Raw genomic sequence first — 18,592 nt, 5'->3', positions numbered from 1 at the left:
CATGTTCCGGGCGAGTTCTTTTGACGTCAGCGAGTTCCCGGATGTAGCATTAAGCTTTGTAAACACGCTAACCGAGCAAGCTACAGAAACAATAACGATAAGGACATTCTCCAATCAGAAACCGTGGGTGGACAGAACAATCCGTGTTGCGGTTAACACACGCACTGCCGCTTACAATGAGGCTCTTCTGACCGGGAATATGAGCGAGTACAAAGCATCATGCTATGCTCTCCGACGCGCAGTAAGAGCCGCCAAACACAGATACAGAGAGAGAATTGAGTCTCATTTCCAGCTCAATGACTCTCGACGGATGTGGCAGGGACTGAGGACCATCTGTGCCTTCGGAAACAAATCCTCCGCGGAGGTGAGAGCAGATCCGTTGCTGGCCGACGAGTTAAACACCTTCTACAACCGCTTCGATTGCAACGGCGGCGGAGCGTCTCTTCCGACCAGCGCGTCAGGAAGCAGCAGGCAGAGCAGCGATGATCCTGTAATCACCGTGTCAGAGGATGAGGTTCGGAGGGCGCTAAAGAAAGTGAACGTCAGGAAGGCAGCCGGACCTGATGGGATAACCGGCCGTATTCTGAGGTCCTGCGTTGATCAGCTCGCTGGTTTGTTCACTTCTATCTTTAATGAGTCCCTTGCTACCTCCGTGGTTCCCACATCATTTAAAAAATCCATCATAATCCCTGTGCCTAAGAACAATAAACCCTCTTGCCTGAATGACTATCGCCTCACTTCTATAGTCATGAAGGTTTTTGAGAGACTTATTAAGAGCCACATTTGCTCCTCCATACCTGATACTTTGGACCCTATTCAGTTTGCCTATCGCCCAAACAGATCTACGGACGATGCCATCTCTCACGTCCTCCACTCTTCCCTCACACACTTGGACAGCAACAATGGGAATTATGTAAGGCTGCTATTCATTGACTATAGCTCAGCTTTCAACACTATAGTCCCCACCAAGCTGGCATCTAAACTCACAGACCTCGGCCTAAACTCCTCACTCTGTGACTGGATTCAAGACTTCCTCACCGGCAGACCTCAAGTGGTGAAAGTTGGCCAGTTCACCTCAAACTCCATCACTCTGAACATAGGAGCCCCACAGGGCTGTGTCCTGAGTCCCCTGCTCTACTCTCTCTACACGCGTGACTGCGTGTCCTCTCACAGCTCCACATCTATTATCAAATTCACTGATGATACTGCGGTTCTGGTCCTCATCTCCAACAACGATGAGACCGCATACTTGGATGAGGTAGAGAGACTCACATCATGGTGCCAGGACAACTGTCTCTCTCTGAATGTGAGCAAAACTAAAGAGTTGATCATGGACTTTAGGAAGAGACAGCAGCGGCCCTACACTCCTCTTATGATCAGTGGGACCCCTGTGGAGAGGGTGAGTAGCTTCAAGTACCTCGGTGTAAACATCTCCGAGAACCTGACTTGGACTACACACATCCAAACACAGGTTAAGAAAGCCAGGCAAAGACTATACCATCTGCGACAGCTGAGGAAATTCAGGGTCTCACCAGCAATCCTGAAAACTTTCAATTCAGGGACCATAGAAAGTGTATTGACTCAGTGCATCTCAGTGTGGTATGGAAACAGCTCCAATCAGGACTGCAAAGCACTACAGAGAGTTGTGCGCTTAGCTGAGCGCATCTCAGGGTCTGCTCTCCCCTCTCTGCAGGACATCTACCTCAAACGCTGCAAAAATAGAGCTGTCAAAATCAACAAGGACTCTAATCACCCTGGTAACCGACTATTCACTTTGCTTCCATCTGGTGAGCGCTTCTGTAGCCTGAAGGCAAAAACTGAGAGACTTAGGAGGAGCTTCTTCCCCCAGGCCATCAGGCTCCTAAACTCTAACTCTGTGTCATAACATCACTTGACTCCATGTAAATATCAATATGTCTATAAGCTATTCATCATTTTTTCTACCTCATATGCTGCTATTTAAATACCCTGTACAACTTTTTTTGCACATTCTTTTGCACATTCCTCTTATATTACTATTTATGTCAACAACATACTGACCTGCACATTTATATTTATATTTTTTTATGTTTTATTTTATTTTTTTCTACTTTTCTTTTTCTTAATATTTGTATTCTATACAATTGCACTGTCCTTGGAGCGGACCTGACTTACATTTCACTGCTGGTTATACTCTGTATAATTGTGTATGTGACGAATAAAAAATCTTGAATCTCTCTTGAATCAAATTCTAAATACCCCACATCATTAGGCACATATCAAACCTCCAAAAAATCGTATTTTCCCACCTCAGGCATTAAGGACTTTTTATTATTTTCAGTTTTTTCAGCTTTAGACGCCTTTTTTTCTCAACCCTGTAATGGACAAAATGGGGTTGGTTTAAAAAGGATTTTACACAGAAATTGTTATAAAACAAACATATACATACTGCTCATGTGTCCCTGATAACAATGTAATGATAAAAAATGTAACATTTATCATAATTTTCAAATTTTTATAGGACTGAAGCTAAAAATACACAAATTGTGTGTACTGTAAAAAAATGTAAAAAAAATGTTGAGCCAACTTAAAATTAAGGCAACCAGCTTCAGCAGATTTTTGAGTTCTCAACTTATTTTTGGAGGAGATTCTCAACTTTTTGTTGTATAAACTTAAAACAACAAGTTGAGAAAACTCAAAAATCTGCTGAAGCTTGTTGCCTTAAACTTTTAAGTTGGTTCAAAAAATTGTTTACGGTGTGACTACGGTCTCTTTATTTTTCTATAAAATATTTTTAAATAAACATTTTAACTAAAACCACAATTTTATTATTTTAGCCCTTACCATGTAAGATAGTAATCAGCAAGAAATACTTTTGTTCTTAATTGTCTTCCCTATATTTTTCTAAAAATATTAATGTGACAAGGTGTGACGGGGTTGAACACATTTGAAGGGATACATTGCCTTAAATTTTAATTTTTGGTTTTGTTTCCCTCTCGTATTGTCCCCTTGTTTCTGGATCAACACATCTGCACGCCCAACATTGTCTTTCTGCTGAAAATCTGGGTGCAATTTCTGATGTATGATGCTTGTTAACGTTTAAGTGGACATATTACATCACAAATTCTATGTAAAACAAAAATATGAGTTGTCATGATTTTGGATTATATATATATATATATATTACATAAATGAAGCAAATAACTCAACCCTGTAACAATGAGAAATACATATATTTGTGACAGGGTTGTGATTTTTCATTCAAAATGACCACTGCTCCTCATGTGGTTGAGGAGAGTAGACCATATATGGCAGCAATAAAATAAGTACATTGTATATACTTATGGATTAAAATGAAATGTTGAAAAAGTAATAATTTTCCATCTTAATTTTATGTGACGGGGTTGAGTTGTTAAGCTTGACAGTACCCTCCCTGACTATAACATGCCTCAAAAAATATGAATAAAAAGTATGATACTACTATTTTCTGCACCACTATTAAAGAGACCTGAATGATGTCATTTCTGGTAAATTATGCCACATATGAGTGGAGTCTAAGGTATTATGGGCGTATAATGGTTAGTGTGATGGGGTTGAGTTCAGAACGAGGAACATAACTTTAAAGTCTATTTTTTATAAAATATTTTTTACAAGAAAGGAACACAAATAAATACTTACATTGTTGCCAAAAATCACAGACACTGCACATTTTGTTAATAATTTTCTAAGCACAAATTCAGTGAAGTGCCTCAGGGACATGACAAAATGCTTGTTTTAAGACATTATTTTATGCTAAAAAAATATTAAACTTAATAATAATATTTTTATTCATTATAATGGGCATCCCAAAGTTTTGTGAAAAGCTTCTAACAATTAATTTTGGTGAACCACCTGAGGGACTGAAATATTACCAAATCCCAGGAACGTAAAGATGTGAAGATTAATGTATTTTCCTTTGTTGTAATAATAATTAGAATTGTAATTTATTTATTTTGATATGGGAGTAAATATAACGCAGACGGTGTTTTAATGATTTTAATTTTTAACTAGCATCTGAATTCAACTGGATGGTAGAAATGTGATTATAATTTTGGCACCTTCTCTTACCTAACAATGTCTCACTCTCAACAAAACAGCTGTGCACCAGGATTCAACACGTCCTTACTACACCAGTGAGCTCTTCCTTGCTTTGATTAGCCATTACCTACACTTGAATAACAAAGAATTTCGTCTGGATTGAGAGCACAATCTCCGGCGTCACTCACTTATATTCAATGGCGAGTCAACCTGACCTAGAATTGCTACTTAATACAATATGGACTGAACCATCCGGCCGGATCAACGAGGGGGAGGCGAACACACATCAGCGGCACTCGCTCATCTCTGATGGGGGAAGCCATGTTAATGCCGTGAGCTATTTTAATCACTCGTGTTTCATAAGGAAAGGCTGTGACTAGCACGTTTTGGGGAGACTGAATCGCTCGCGAAGCCCCGTCGCGCGGAATCGGACACCCCTCTGTGTTTTTCCAACCTATATTAAAATATAGCGGCTTTTCCCAACCACTGTAAAGAAGAGCAGTCCAAAGGATAAAGGAAATAGAGTATCCTTTTCGCATCTAAAACATATAATGTCGATTAATATAGTATATATTAATATATTATGTCTATAAGGACCGACGTTGATTCTCATGAGATCTTTGTGTCTCTGCGGTTATTATTTGATCCACTGCTATTTTTAACGCATATATCACTGGCTCTACAAATACACTGCAGACTTGATTTAAAGCGTTTATTCCAGTGGATCTCAAGCACAGAAGAGCCTGCAGGATTTTAAGCTCCCTCTCTCTCTCTCTTTGGCCAGGAGCTTGATAAAACAGCTCCCCTCCCCCAAGCTTTGGCGAAACAGGAACAACTTCTTTGAGAGAGAAAAAAGGGCTGCACAAGTTTGGGACGTCTTGGATCCGCCGTTTGGCCATTTGTAGTCCGGAGCTGAGATTTTTTCCTACACCGATTCTTTGGGGTTGTATGTAGGATTGTCGGCGCCCTTTGTTAGCGAGAATGCTCGGGCATCCATGCTCTTGATTTTTTTCTTTGGAAAACGGGATACCTCTAGGATTATAATGAGGGGAATGCGCTCGCTTGAGGAATAACTTCACTTTTTTCCAGTGGGAATGGAATTCGCGGAGCTCTGATGTATTTGAGCAAATGCAATGGGAAAAGTGCTTTATGTGGAATATTTGCTGCTGCCGAGCTCGACATGGGTAAGATTTGTTTTGCTTTCGCTCATACTTTTCTTCCACGCGCTCCCATTCAATTATAATTTAGGAAACCCCAAAGAATGACTCATTTCGGATTATTTGCATTTAAAGTCACAAATAAATAGTCCAAGTGCTCTTAATGATATATATTTTCCTTAACCAACATGCATTCATAGTAAGGCACGCAAGTTATAACTTTCTTGCAGATGCCATTATGGCTGGAGATGCTAAAGGAAGCTTGTTTTCCCACCCCGCGGTTTTCCCTCTCCCATACCTACTTTTAATCGCTACAAACCTCAACTGTTCATTTAAAAACGCTTATTTCCGCATGCACTGTCCTTATACATTTTAAACACTTCTGTTTCCCTCGTAAACGCCTTTGCTTCCCAAACTTTCCTCGGGTTTTTGTCCTCTTCAGAGAATCCACCAGGTTACAAGGAAGTTCGCGAGGCCGCCGCTGCTCTCCATTGTTACATCAAGCCCTATTTACTTTTCTTACAATGTTGCTAAAACCCTCGTTTTGAAACCGTATATCCAGCTGAACGTGATACGCAGATATAAATGGTGTTTTGTTGTCTATTAGCTTCCTCTGTGTGCAGGTATCTGTGTTGGGTTAGTTAACTCTGCCCAGGCCTGCACACAGCAGGGTGTATCACAAATGAGCAAAAACATAAGCAACCAAGGTGCTTTTGAACTCAATTTTCTTCAGAAGACTGTCAAAATGTGTTTTTTGGTGCTTGAATTGTGTGCAATGTAGATAAGGTTGTCACAGCCAAGGAACTCTCATACTTTGCATATTTATGATATTATTCAAAAGGAAAGCCCATGTTTGCTGGGTGTGGTTTGCCAAGCATGAATATATAACCTTGAATGCTTTATTTATAGGTGTTACAACCTTTGGTTACCCTAGTTTGAACTTAAGTGACTTTTGGTGCATTATTTATGAACGTTAAAGACTGGTCTTGTGTGTAGTGTTGGCTGAAGACCGCAAATTAGATGTTGATGAGGAATTGTTTATTAGCATCAAATTAGTTTTATAGTCAGGACTAAATGCTCAGATTGTGTACTCAATTGACTATGCTATTAGGGGTAACAAATTACAGTGTTTTTCTTGGTAAGGAGGACTGACCTTTAAGATACAGATGCTTTTTGTTGAGTTTAAGAAGATCTTGTAACCTAACTACTGTGTGTTTGAGAGCCTAAGCACCAACCACTTTTCTTTTTTTTACGTAAAATCGCTAAAGAAACCGTACAGTGTGCTAATGTACTGCTTGGGTTTTCTCTGTTCTGAACCTTGAATGTATTTTGTCAATCTTGTAGACTACAGCATAGAAGACCAGAGGGAAATCTTGCCCCATTCTTTTAACTAGTCAGAGTGTGTGCTTAGAGAATTGAATTCTTGTTGTACCTATCCACAAAGTGAGTCATGTAATTGCTGCTGTAGGTTTGGTTTTGTCAAGAATTAGCGTGTGGTGAAGTTCGTTAGAACGATTGGAAAGGGGGGGAAATTCTTATGTTTCTTGAATTTTTTTTTTTTTGGCAAGTGTTCTATTTGTTTTGGCTTCACCTCACCACAGCATTCAACAATAATGCCCGGTATTTGTCCCAAGTCACTGTGCAATAAAGAGAAACCCAATACCAGATTGTCTGAAATATTGCATACTGTGATATTTGAGAACGGTTTGGTTTTTCTTTATTGAATCTTAGTTTCTTGCTGCCGAATGATGTTGAACTGCTTTGGCATTATTTGGAACCTCGCTTACAAAAATGGCTTCCTGTGTTTTTCCCTCGTTCCTGCACTTTCCATGAAATCTCATCATCTCTTTTATGACTTGCACATAATCTCAGTGCAACCAATTTTGCTTGACATCTAAGAGTAAATTCACAAATCACACAACGACCTCTACCACCGTCAAGCATCTACTGCTATCTTCAGATCTTCTGTGGTTAAGTGTATGTTTGTGGTCTGACTCTGAACTTCTTTTTTCTCCACAGGTGTTCGGATAGAGTCTGTGATCTCCTGAGCTCACTGGTTTAATCTACGGGAGAAGAGGCGCTCACAAATTCACACACACACTATTTACAGTGGAAATTATTTGCATGGTCTTCAGATGAGGGAGAACGGGAGACTCTGAAACCTGAGGGGTGTTCAAGGTAAGTGAACTATAGTGCGATGCACACACGGTCTTGTTTTACACAGATCTGAAATGTAGGGTTTCATATTTAAGACTTTTTTGCTTTAATACGGCAAAGAAAGACTAACAACATTATTTTACATAAAATCAGTGCTTTTACAAGACTTTAATACTGGATGATGGGGGACCCGGCTTATTTATTTTGAGTCCATTAAGGAGAAAGGCAGCCCACTAGATTGGTTTGTATGGTATATTGATTTATAGAATATGTATATTAAGGTAAAAGAATGCATTACTGTTTCTCATGCTTGAGATTATGAATGTGAGTTTGTTTTACAGAAAAGACTGCTAGTTTTGAGGAGAATTTTGCTATTTGTTTTAAAGCAATTGTTCTGCCAAAGATTCATAGCTTGCTTTCTTCCGTTGAAGACAAAAGGAGAAATTTGAGGAATGTTTTAGCTGCATTTTTCCATGCTCTTACAATTAATGGAGACAAAAAGGAAGCAGAAGCATCATAAAAGTAGTCATGCACTATATTGCAATTCTTATTATTTTTTGTGTCAGAAAAAAAACAAATTGTAGTCGTTGTTCACTGCTAGTTCTGTTTTGTGAATGAATTGCTCAGCACGGTTTGTGAACCAGCTCAACCAACTCAAAATATTCACTTGAAAGAATAATGTTGGCTTCAAGAGATTTGGTGCGTTTGCATTCTTGGTGAATCTTAAAGCACTATTCCCAATGAATTGCTATTGCATGGAAGAGAATGACAAGTACATTATTAAAAATTTTCCCATAATATATCATAAGGGTTTGGTATGACATGAGAGTGAGTAAATGATGACACAATGATGACACAATTTTCATTGTTGACCTAACTATTAATTTAAGTAGAATTGTGGATTTCCTGCTGGTGCATAAATGTGTGAAAATCCAGTCCACGTAGCAACATGTAAAAAAACAAACACACCCTAGCATCGAGTTGAGTTTTGCTTAGGCAAGCATCGCTCCATTTTATTATTTTTTTTTCTGAAAGTATAATTTAATAAGACATAGGCGCCTTGAATTTATTTTGCTTTTGGCGCTGATTATTTTCACTGTATAGATGTTACAAAGCACCTATGGAATTTATCCGCTGCATTTAAACATGCCAATTATTGAAAGTGAGTTTGGGAGAAAGTTTATGGGAAACAATGATTTGATTGTTTCTTCTGATGCAATTTTAGTGTCTTGCTCTTTCAGTGTCTGTCCCACTCTCATATTTGGCAGAGATTGCTGGTATTCTGTATCACAGGCTTGGCTGTAGTTGTGGTATGCCCAGAGGTGAGTGATGCTAGCAACCTGTCCTTTGGCCAACAATAACTGTAGCCGTTTACAACTTTGAATTGTGTTTGTGATGCATGAATAAACTAATTATTCTTATGTTGGTTTTGAAAACACGAATTCTCAGACATAATCAAAACTTAGATGAGTAAGTAAAACAACTTTTTTGTTTTCTTCTGTTTCCTTTAGGATTCCTTCGCCCATTAAATTGATAATTTTCATTGTTTATTTGCCAATCCATTTTCTTTGTAATTAAAAGAGCAGCTAAGTCATTTGGATTAATATCCTCTTTTGTGTCCCACTGAAGGAGGAAAGTCATAAACGTTTGAAAAAATGCCATTTTCATTTTGGGTGAACGAATACTTTATTTCAGTATAGGCCAAACTCAACTGACTCATTGAAGGGTGAAGGACCACCAAAATGTTAATGTTGTAGCTCAAACTTGTCTGTAAAACATGTTTTGGTCTGCCCAAATTTGAATGTCATGAGACAAACTTTGATTTTGTAAGATGGACCCTTTTAAGTTTTTATCGCATAGTACATTTACAGGGATAGTTCAAAAATTCTGTCATTACTTACTCACCCTCATGTCGTTCTAAACCTGTAAGACCTTAGTTCATCTTCGGAACACAAGCAAGGGAACTACCACGGTCAAGGCACAGAAACGTAGCAAGGACCTTGATGAAATAGTCTATGTGACATCAGTGATTCAACCTGAATCTTATGAAGCTACGAGAATACTTTTTGTGTGCAAAGAAAACTAAAATAACCATTGTGGAGTGTATCATGACGCATGCACTTGCTTCCGGTTCGTGTATACAACGCACGTGCATTTGTGCTGCTGCTTACGTAACACGCGCATGCGTTGTTTACATCAACCGGAAGCAAGCGTATGCGTCATGATACTCTCCACAATGGCGGCACACCATTGCAGACGGGATGAGGAGGAGAAGAATTGTTGAATAAAGCCGTTATTTTTGTTTTCTTTGCGCACAAAGTATTCTTGTAGCTTCCTGAAATTACAGTTGAACCTGTATGTCACATGGACTATTTCATCGATGTTCTTGCTACATTTTTGTGCCTTGACCGTGGTTGTTCCCAAAACCAATGTTACTTACATTTCGAGAAGAAACAAAGCAACCTCGGCACCCGATCGCAGGCCTTCCCGCTTCTTGAGTTCTCTCCAGCACTGGAAAGCTGATCCGATATTTACACAGGTCCTACTACTTGCCTTATTGTAACACCGTGTCTACACCGATATTTATTATGATATATTGACCCAAATTTCTAATGATTTTCAACGGTCGCTTTGTCGCGTCCAGTGTAGACGCGGTGTAAGCCTTCTTTTGTTCCGCAGACGTTTTCCTCTTTTGTTTTTTATCCGCCATCTCTATCTTTCTGTCATCGCTTGGCTCGGCTAATGTACTGATAAGTGCTCTCTCCTCGCATCATGAGTAGACACGCCCCTTACTGCTGATTGGCTACAAGTTTGTTTTGGTACTCGGCCCCGACTCAGTTTTCTAAAGCATTTTTGAAAAAAATGCATACCCCACCTTTAATTTGTGTTCCAAAGAAGAATGAAGGTCTTACGGGTTTGGAACAATGAGGGTGAGTGATTAATGACAGAATTAAAATTTTTGTGTGAACTATCCCTTTAAATAATCTCTTATATTGTTGTGTGTGTATAAAATTGTTTAGTCTTTTAAAAAAAAAAAATCTAAATTGAAATGAATAAAATGTTTATTTATTGTTTGTTGAATTAGGGCTGAAAAGATTAGTCAACATTTTCGACGATGGCGACGATGAATTTTTTGTTGTCCAATAGTCGTATGATATGGCCTAGTGTAAGAGCCTACAATAAAATGTATTGACCAGTGCGGCGCTGTAGCACAAGACTAAATATAATTGTTTAACATTTTCAAAAACTTAAGTGATTTATCTTGTTTTATTTATTAGCTAGAATGTTTAACTCATTATTTTAACTTGTTGCGAAAGCAAAAAGCCTACCAATTAATCTGTGAAATAATCAATAAATCGATTAGTCGTTCTAATAATGGCTAGATTAATTATCAAAATAATTTGTTGCAGCTGTATGTTGAATCTATGTCTGTAAATAGGCCTACTTTGTTTCACAGTGTTAGCATTTGTCTGAATTGATTTGTGAGTATATGAGCGAATGCTGATGATTGTTTGTTTGAAGTATGAAGTGTTTCTAGACTACTAATTAGAATATCAATGTTATTGTCTGGCAGTGTTGAATGAGGTTTGTGTACTTTTGACCGCAAAGAACTGTATTAAAGTTTGTGTGACTGAGTTGGGACCCTGAAAGTTGAGTTGTCTGTGTACAGACACCTACACACAAAATGCCAACATGTAATCACTGGTACAGCCTTTACACCTGTCCTGCTCCGTGCCAATGAAATGCTCTTTAATGTGTGTGCTTTGAGCTGGTTGTTGTCACTGTATGTCTGGAACCAGTATGGTGAGAATAGTTAATATTGCTTGTTTGTCTGTGAATATTTTTCCGATGACTTGCCTGTTTGCTTGTGTCTGTTCTCTGATTAGTACCATCCTCTCTTTCAGGTCTGTGTATGTTAGTTTGTGGTTTGCATTTCCTTTGCAGTTCATAATTAAAGGTGATTTTGATAAATGTGCAGGAGGATTTTATAATCCCCACTGGCCACAGCGGAAATCCTGCCCTTTAACCGGAGCTGGTCATAATTTTATTTATTGGTTGTCTTGTTGCCAGGGTTACCTCACTGAATTATGAGTGTCATTTTATTACTGACGAACTTCTAAAACCTGTTTTTCGAAAGTTTATAATGGTCGCAGTTTAACCTGTAGATTAATCTGATATAGCATTGAGTTCACTGGAAAAGTTTAGACCGAAAATCCAAATGCTTGTTTTGCATAAAGTGGAAGCAAAAAAGCAGGTTGCTTGTTTAAAATGAGCTGGTTTCTCATGGAAAAATAAGATTTGCATGTGTAAATGTTCAGACTGTTTTTGCTTGTCGCATAGAGCTAACTAGATTTATTTTCTTATCTTTGATGATATAAATCATTGCGTACATTATAATTCATCTTTTAAAGATGTGATGTAATGGAAGTAGTGGCAGATTTTTTTTAAATATTGTGATGTACATCTGAGTGGAAAAGGAAAATTACGGCAGGTACTTGGTTATGTTTTATCGGATATGGTTTTGTTAAACAAGGATATCTGTAAATAAGCAAGTTATTATTCCTGATGAAATGAAGGCCCCCGTTTACACTTGGTATTAACATCTATCTAGGTGTATCCCATCACGAGTGGTCACGTGACATGCATAATGTCTCAAATGTGTCTCCTATGACCTTGTGATCGACTTTACTCTCAAATGGGTGTCGTGTGTGTGTGTGTGTGTGTGTGCTGCTATATTTGCTAAAGCTATATTTGCTAAAACTATATTTGCTCAATTTCAGATCTGTGTGTTTTATATCATCCGTGTCTTAACGTATTGATTGTGAAATTGTCAATTTATATGTACGAGTTTTCTATAGTTTATCAGTCTTTTTAAGCTACACGTAAATAGCTAAATTTAAAACCACTGCTTGATTGACAGATGAGTGCAATGGTTGATTGACAGAGTAGGCGGTTTTGCATTAGGATGCATTGTGTAAATGCGATGTGGACTACCTCCCACTATGGTTTGGATCACAAAACATCCTGGATGCGTTGTATCTAGGTCTGACCACTTATAATCAGATAACCTGAGACTGAAGTTGTAAAAGGGGCCTAAAATGCATTACTCTCTTGTAGACTGGCATAGATTGAACTCATTATAATTCAGTTTGTGTTAGACAAAGCAGAGGCCTACACCTGTATTTGCATTGTGTTTGTTTACCTCTAAGCACTACCAAAATGCAGTAAATTTTATTATTTTTGCAGGTTTTTTTTTTATTCTTTGTGTGTCATTCTTTCAGGTACTAGCCCTGCTCAAAAATAAATAAATAAACACGGTTAAAACTAGCCTATGCTGGTTTTAGATGGATATGACTTTGGTTTATCTGGTCAAGCTGGTCTCCCAGTATGACCAGCTAAAAAAAATGCTCAAAAACTCTCCTAAACCAGCTGACCAGGCTAGGAGACCAACTTAAGGCCAGCTATTATTTTTATTTTTTTTTTGAACAGGGATGTAAATAACAAGGTATATGAATACAGTAATCATTCAGTGCCATAGTAATGTCTGATATCGTCTTTGTACCATGGTCCTGCTGCCATTGTACGGTTTTGTGAGAGGGATTTTCTTCAGTCTTTTCATTTTACCTTGTTATAGTTGGTTTGCTGGTAGAGTGTTGGGGAGTATATCTATTAAACAGTTCAGAAAATGCCCTGAAATTTAATGTGTAGTTTAAATTTGCAGATTAGAAGTTAAGTGTTGTGTAATAGTGTAATCATTGTCTGTTCTCAGAAAGAATCTAGCAGCATTAAATCGACCTGCAGTTCACCAACTCTGTTAGCCAAATTGTAGCCTCAAGCGAATGAAGAGAGCAAGAGCTTCTACCTCCTGCTAACCACATTTATACAGCGGTGAAGTGCACACATATGATCAAGTCTTTTAACCGAAAGCTTTTTATATCAGTATGAAATTGTTAAAAACATCCTAGATGACATTTTTGCACTTGGACTTAGTCATAATGTACAATTAGTATTTGAATTAGCAATGTTTATCAGCGTATTTCTTAACGATACATAGCAAAACCCTAAATTTACGTTTTTTTGACATACAAAAGCATTTGTATTAGCATTTTTATTCTACTTTTCATGCCAGGATAAAAAAAAAATATATATTTAGCCAACGGTAGTTGTTACCACATTTGCATTAGCAGTCTCGACTTTTTAGGCTCTTTTGCTGGCTAGCAGTATTCGTAACCATATTCGTCTGAGAGAGTAGTGCTCTCAATATGCAAGCGTCATTAAATGTTAATCATGGCCGCTGGGTGCTGTGCTGCAGAAATAAGCTTTTTGGTCTCACGGTTTCTCACTGGTGACCAAGTAACCCTGTCCTGACAGTCTCGCTGGCTTCTCCCCTACAGGCCAGCGCACCATCTGTCCACCTCACAGCTGTCATCCAGAGCAGCTTTAACCAAAAAGATTCTTTTTAATCTCTGCTGGAAACCATACTGCTCTGCTAATCTTAGTGCGCTTGCTGTTCTGCCAAGCTTATTTTTGGAATTAGGTATTAAGATCAGGGATGCTCCTTTACCTTCTGTATAGACGGTGTTTGTTTTTGTATTGTAATATTGTTCAAGCTACTGCACAGTGGGACTGTGAAGTAATATTGATTCATGTAGACAAAGCCCCCAACCATCTTGTCTGTCTTGGCTTATTTATTCACCATGTATTTCTGAGTGGCAAGCGGACAGTTAAGAGCAGGGATGGGAATCTTAAAGTGATAGTTCACCCAAAAAATAAAATTGTGCCATTTAATAAAACCCATAAAATTACGGTTGAACCGCTGATGTCACGTGGACTATTTTAACACAATATTAAACACAAATTATTTGTTGAATCCGACTGTCTTCAGAAAATTTTGGATACCATTTTCATTTCATCTTACATGTAATGCCTGATAAAGCAGCGTTTGTGAGCGGAGCGCTGTTTGTGTACAGCCGTTACCGGGTTAAACCTCTATCTCTCCCGCGCTACAAGCGCCTCCTGCTTGCAGACAATGAATTTGCCTATATATGCTGCCACAAGTAGAGTGTAAGTCTGTGGGAAACACTGAGTAATTCAGTAAGTCAGTGCAGTAAAGAACCTCTCTGACTGATAAACTGATTCAGTAAATCAAAATAAATTGAATCCATACTATATACAGTCAGTGTTAGGAAAGTTACTTTTAAATGTATTGCATTACAATATTGTTACTATATAAAAGTAACTAATTGTTACGTTACTTTGTCACCTGAGCTGGGCTTGCTTATTTGTTTTTTTTAATAACAAAAAAAACGCAAAAGTTATCTTTGGCAACTGTAAAGCCCCTTTCCTCAGACTGAAGGAAGTGCCTCTGCACCTCACTCCCAGTATCTCTGAACATGGGGAGAGGAAAGGTGTCAGTGAATAAATGAGAAAAAGTAACTTGCGTTACTTATTTGAAAAAGTAACTCGATATTTCGCTGTAAATTTAAAAGTAATGCATTACTTTACTAGTAACTTGGAAAAAAGTAATCTGACTACGTAACTAGCGTTACTTGCAATGTGTTACTCCATAGTGTGCAAAAACAGTATGGCAAACGAGCACTATGTCTGAAGTAAGATCCTGGAGTGCACATTTGATGGTAACTTTTCTGTCCCAGGAAGAGCCACGAGAGAGGAGTTGTGAATAGCTGAGTAGCGGATCAGCTGATGCTGGTAGGTCACGTGACGATGGCAACATGGCGGATATAGTACACCCAAATAGGGTTGTAACGGTATGAGATTTTCACGGTATGATAATCGTCTCAGAAAATTCTAACAATTCAACAACAATTCTTATCAGTAACAATGACTCTTAAAAGAATAAGAACAAGTTATTTGAGTGAACCTTTATTGCAACAAACTTGAAATCATTTTAATGAAAGTAAGCCTCCCTTCTGAGGAAAAAAAACAAAACCAAAAAAAAACAATTACAAAATAAAGCCATAAGCCTTATGTATATCTATATCACACTTTAACATTTTAATTAATGTTATAAAATGTTATGGACGAACATGATATTCCTTAAAAATAATGTTTTAATTATTATAAAGAAAATATATTATTATTATTGTTGTCATAACTTAAGTAGATTGTACAATGATGATTTATTTCGGTCAGGACTTCAAGTTAAATTGAACTTTTATTTTGCCGGGTTGTAGCAGACCTTTGAGTTTAGTGTATTTGACAATGGTTTTTCTCTCAGAGCAGCTCTGCTGATGTTCATGTAGACGCTGAAAACACCATTAGTGTCATACATGCATACTTCAGTATGTAGTAGATAAAACGGCGCCACTCATATCTACGTTTGATTTATCCATCAGATTAATTTAATCTAATTATTCTCTAGAAAGCACACAGAAATGCAGTAGTTCCACGTCTGTCAACTGCAGTAGTTTTATATTACTTTGCAAACTTATTGGTTATTTCAAAGGTATTTTCAAATATTAGTTTACATATCAGTGGCTCAAGCCTCTGTTTTTTTAGCTCAAATTATATTTTGGAATTGGCAAAGGACACTTGGGATGAGATGTGTATAAATTAGACAAAAACTTGACTAATTTCTTGAAATAAAACATCTGAACAATGTCCTGAGGTGTGGTTATGGTGGTATATGTGGAATACATTTTTTCTGGTCAGTTGATATTTTTATAAATCAATGGACCGTTGTCATGTATTCCTTCCTTGTAGTGTCACTGTAAATACAGTGTGCCATCAGTTGCATCACAGCTCTGACACCATGCTTACTGTATCGACTGCACTTTAGTCTACTGAGGAAAGGTGTTAAAGATTTTTTGCCTTCCTACTTCCCTCCTTCTCATTTTCTCCTTCAGAAATAATCTCATGTTCTAACAAGACTGATCTCTCTTTTTTTGTCCTCTTGTAAGGATATGGTACTGGTGGGGGGCACTGCTGACCTAAAGCTGTGTCATTTATGGTGTATGTGTTCACAGTTTCAACCTCTGTGGGATGTGGAGAGGTCCAGCTGTGCCAGCTTGCACCCACCAAGCCAAGAGCAGTTTGGGCCAGAGCATCTGTGTGCCAGTTCAGAAGTGTGTGTGGGGGGTTTGTGTGCCAGCCTGCTAAATGGACCCGAAGTTAACACTGTCATTTTGTTGGAAGTCTGTCTGTGTTTTTTTGTGTGTCCTGAAAATCTGGATCTATACGAAACAGAATAGCAAATTACGAGAGTATTTTTGGTAGTTAATGTGAAGTAGTCTATACTATCTTTGTTACAGGTCAAGAGATGATGTTCAGATTGTTCAAAGACTTTTTCTTCTGTGGAAGTTTTAAATTGTTATAAAAATGATTGGCTGATATTGGCCAGAACTGTAGTATCAGTGCCAGTGTTATTTTAGTATCATTGATGCTATTATTGTTTTTATTTATATTTTGAATTTTTTAGTTTATATTTTATTCCAGTTTTAGCAATTTAGTTGTTTTGTTGTGTATAGTGTTTTTTTTTTTTTTTTTTTTATTTCATTAAGTTATTTTTATATTGGTGATGTTTCTTTTTTTTTAAGCAATTTGTTTTTTAAGCTTTTTTTTTCAGTTTTCTCCTTTTCCGTTCTGTTGCACTTTTTGTGTTTTAAACACAAGTCTTATGCAAACAGTCAGTTTTACCAGTTAGTTGACTAATTTTTCAGGCAACTGACTGATGGTTTGATTTTTACAATGTATAGTGGTACTCTGTACATTTGTTCACATGAAGTATTGTGTGTGTGAGAGAGAGAGCATGCTCATTTTCTCCGGTTGTGTGTGAATGCATGCATGCACGTGCACACACTTACGTGTCAGTGCAGATCACCCTTCTCACCAGCTGGTCATCTGACATCATGTCACCATGGCGCCAGGCCTTTGGCGGCCTGTAGAAGCCTGCAGCACCATGCCAACAGCACACACACAGAAACAGGAGTCTAGTCTTGCATTTAGGGAGCGGGAACACCATGCCAACTCTGGTAGCCAAGCAGGAGAGCCTTCTACTGCAGACACACACATACACACAGGAGCGAGTGTGATCCATGCCAGCGGTGGTCTCAGGTCAGGAGAGCTCACTTCACTAGACAGACACAGACACTCCACTGAACAAAGGAACACACACGGCCAAGAGTGCAGTGCTGCATTTAGAGAGAGCGAGGAGGAGAACGGATGGAAGCACTGAACATTTGTCTAATGTTTAAGTTTGCCGTGCTCAGCCCAGGCCTGCACAGTTTACAGCTAATGCGTTTGGAAAATGTTCATGCGCTGTAGAGGAAACAGACGCACGCCTGGTAGAATTGGACATTTGAGCATTTGAACAGCATGTGTAGCTATTGTATGAAACGGTGTTTTTGAGTTGAAAGACAAAAATCACACTGCAAAATAGTAGAATACAAACGCAACTGCACGCTTCTGGTGGTTTGTAAATAGTTTGGGGTTAATGAAAGGGGTGTTTGGTTTGAGTTTAAGAAACCCTGGTGTAAAAAGCATATATGCACTTTAAGATGAAAGTAACCGCAGTTTCATCTGAACATCAGTGAAACTTTTTTTGTACAATACCAGTATTAACACTCTTTTTGATTTTGTCATGTGTTTAAATAGTGTATATATATACAGGTACATCTCAAAAAATTAGAATATCATGAAAAACTTAATTTTTATTTGTAACTTATTTCAAAAAGTGAAACTTTCATATATATTTTAGATTCATTACATGTAAAGTAAGACATTTAAAAAAATTTTTTTGTTTTGTTTTAATTTTGATGATTAGAGCTTACAGCTCATGAAAGTCAAAATCCAGTATCTCAAAATATTAGAATATTTCCTAAGATCAATCAAAAAAGGATTTGCAAGGCAGAAAAGTTCGAGTTCTTTTAAAGTATGTTCATTTATGCACTCAATACTTAGTCCGGGCTCCTTTAGCACAAACTCCAGCATCAGTGAGGAATGGCATGAAAGCGATCAGCCTGTGGCTCTGCTGAGGCACTATTGAGCCTTCAGCTCGTCTGTATTGTTGGATCGACTTTCTCATCTTTCTCTTGAAAATATACCATAGATTCCATATGGGGTTCAGGTCAGGCATGCACAGTAATATCATGGTCAGCAAAGCACTTGGAAGTGGTTTTGGCACTGTGGGCAGGTGCTAAAGTCCTGCTGGAAAAGCAAATCAGCATCTCCATAAAGCTTGTCAGCAGATGGAAGCATAAAGT

At 38.0% G+C, this 18,592-nt stretch overlaps 1 protein-coding gene across 1 annotated transcript in view; it reads left to right on the top strand.

Annotated features, from left to right (window-relative positions):
• Window positions 1-4,541: 4,541 nt before the first annotated feature.
• bcl9 (BCL9 transcription coactivator) overlaps window positions 4,542-18,592 on the top strand; it is a 42,971-nt gene continuing 28,920 nt past the window's right edge. The window contains exons 1-2 of the mRNA XM_079424219.1: window positions 4,542-5,240; window positions 7,233-7,391. The gene's annotated coding sequence lies outside the window, so the exon portion shown is untranslated. The remainder of the gene's footprint in view (window positions 5,241-7,232; window positions 7,392-18,592) is intronic.

The sequence above is a fragment of the Barbus barbus genome (assembly GCF_936440315.1).
Source record: "Barbus barbus genome assembly, chromosome: 8".
NCBI lineage: Eukaryota > Metazoa > Chordata > Actinopteri > Cypriniformes > Cyprinidae > Barbus > Barbus barbus.
Note: the sequence above shows the minus strand (reverse complement) of the source record. Positions and strands in the feature narration are given on the sequence as shown.